This window comes from Trichechus manatus, unplaced genomic scaffold (genome assembly GCF_000243295.1).
Source record: "Trichechus manatus latirostris isolate Lorelei unplaced genomic scaffold, TriManLat1.0 scaffold00124, whole genome shotgun sequence".
Lineage (NCBI taxonomy): Eukaryota > Metazoa > Chordata > Mammalia > Sirenia > Trichechidae > Trichechus > Trichechus manatus.
In genome coordinates this window covers 634,302-637,123 of record NW_004444060.1, presented here as the reverse complement: position 1 = coordinate 637,123, position 2,822 = coordinate 634,302, and the positions used below count along the sequence as shown (strand labels likewise).

Genomic DNA, 2,822 nt, shown 5'->3' with positions numbered 1-2,822 from the left:
GTTTCTTTGGTGTATTTCAAAATATTAGCCTGAGAAAGAAATGAGTTTTATATACAATTTTTTTTATATTTCTATGTTGTTATATTAAATGAAGCTTAAGCAGATAGTAAACATCTGTATACCTAACATTTCTTTCAAAAGTAAATACTAACTTCAAACATTTTTATTATTCATATTAAAACTTAAAATTATTTGTCATTCTCAACACTTTGTTATGAAGGAGCCCTCGTGGCACAATGGTTAAGCTCTTCGCTGCTAACTGAAAGGTCAGCATTTCAAACCCACCAGCCGTTCCACTGGAGAAAAGACCTGGAGATCTACTCCTGTAAAGATTACAGCCTAGGAAACACTATGGGGTAGTTCAACACTGTCCTATAGGGTTGCTGTGAGCGGAAATCAACTCGGTAACACATAACACCAACAACATGCTTTGTTATCGATGACAAATACCTATATCAAATTAAAACATACCTATATCATACCTGAACCTTTGAAGTTAAAGTATGAGTTCTACTTTCCAATAAGCAAAAAAAAAGTAGTTTGGAATGGCTCCAGTATTTAGCAAGTTAGGCTGATAAGATTCCAAAACCTATATACTAAGTCTGACTAAGGATAGTCAGCCTGGTTTAATTTTGTAATTCATGGTTAGCTGCCCCAATCCAACAAAATGAGACATAGCACTGATTATAATTTGTTGTTTTTTTGTTTTCTGAAATATAAATAAATGAGTAAAGATTTTTATTGAAATCAATTTTTTTTTTTTTTTAGGTGTGCTTTAGGTGAAAATTTACAGCTTAAGTTAATTTCTCATACAAAAATGTATACATATATTGTTATTGGACCCTAGTTGCAATCCCTGTCATGTGACACCACACTCCCCCTTTCCATCTCTGGTTTCTCGTGTCCATTCAACAAGTTCCTATCCCTTTCTACCTTCTCATCCCGCTTTCAGACAGGAGCTGCCCATTTAGTCTAGTGTATCTACTTAAACTAAGAAACACTCTCTTCATGAGTATTATTTTACGGTTTATAGTCTAGTCTAATCTTTATCTGAAGAAAGGGCTTCAGAAATGATTTTAGTTGTGGGTTAGCAGAGAGCTCAGGGGCCCTGTCTTCAGGGGTTCCTCTAGTCTCAGTCACACCATTAAGTCTGGTCTTTTTACATGAATTTGAGTTCTGCACACTTTTCTCCTGCTCTGTCAAGGACTTTCTGTTGTGTTCCCTGCCAGGGAACCCATTGGTGGTAGCCAGGCACCATCTAGTTCTTCTGGTTTCAGGCTGATGAAGTCTCTGGTTTATGTGGCCCTTCTGTCTCTTGGACTAATATTTTCCTTATGTCTTTGGTGTTCTTCATTCTCCTTTGCTCCAGGTGGACTGGGACCAATTGATGCATCTTAAATGGCCACTCGCAAGTTTTTAAGACCCCAGACACCACTCACCAAAGTGGGATGCAGAACATTTTCTTAATAAACTTTGTTATGCAAATTGACCTAGATGTCCCTCAAACCATGGTCCTCAGACTCCCGCCCCTGCTACTCTGTCCCTGGAAGTGTTTGGTTGTGTTCAGGAGACTTCTTAGCTTTTGGTTTAGTCCAGTTGTACTGACTTGCTCTGTATTGTGTGTTGTCCTTCCCTTCTCCTAAGATAATTCTTGTCTACTATCTAGTTAGTGAATCCCCCTCCATTCCTCCCCACTCTCGTAATCATCAAAGAATGTTTACTTCTGTGTTTAAACAAAAAATACAGAATGCTTCACAAATTTCCATATCATCCTTGCTCAAGGGCCACTGTAATCTTCTCTGTATCGTTCCAATTTTAGTATATGTGCTGTCAAATCGAGCACTGAAATCAGATCATTTAAGGTTGATAGAAAAAACCATTATTTTGCATTAATGCAACATAGTTTTACAATAACGACAGTTTGCATATGATTATATAAAAATATATCAATAGAATAAGTATTGAATTTTTATATTAGTCATTGAAATTTGAATATATTTTACTGAGGAATTTAATCAATATCAGATGTATATATAAAATAAATTCACTAAAAATATAATGTGAATCTTGACTAAACAAACCTGTGCATCATATATTTAGCAAAAAATAATAAATTTGAAGATATAATCATACAATTTAAAAATATCTTTTACTACTTTTTATACTTTTTTTTCAGTTTTACTATAACAACCTCTGTGTGTTTTTCTAACCTGATATTTTGCACTGACATTTTATACTATTATTATTTTTTTTTCTAAAACAAATCTCAACTTAAGGAGCATGGTTACTTGGTATCAAAAATGGACTTTTTCATGATTACCAATTATTGTTACTTACATGTACCAAAGACTCCCTGATTGGAGTAAATGGTTAACATTTTCAGCTACTAACTCAAAGATTAGCTCTTTGACTTCACCCAGAGGCACCTTGGAAGAAAAGCCTGGTGATCTACTTCTGAAAAATCAGCCATCAAACACTGTACAGCACAGTTCTAGTCTAACACACATGAGGTAGCCATGAGTTGGAATCTACTCTACAGAAAATGGTCTTTTAAACATACCAAAGTATCTTTTTTTTTTTTTAAAGAAAAATATTTTTTATTTGTATTTACCAAATTTGCATCTTTGGTATTTTTTAATTTAGTTTTTTTTTTTTGCTTTACAGTAGTACAAATATTGTTTTATGACATTGGTTAACAACACCACAACATGTCAACCCTCTCCCTTCTCAACCTTCTTTTTCTTTTTTTGGTGAAAATATACATAGCCAAAGATACACTATTTCAAAAACTTCTACATGCATAGTTCAGTGACATCGACTAC

At 34.2% G+C, this 2,822-nt stretch overlaps 1 non-coding gene across 1 annotated transcript; it reads right to left on the bottom strand.

The window, feature by feature from the left end:
• Nucleotides 1–1,736: 1,736 nt before the first annotated feature.
• Nucleotides 1,737–1,843, bottom strand: LOC111822066 (U6 spliceosomal RNA). The gene has a single exon (XR_002825348.1). It is a non-coding gene; the product is annotated as a U6 spliceosomal RNA (small nuclear RNA).
• Nucleotides 1,844–2,822: the final 979 nt, after the last annotated feature.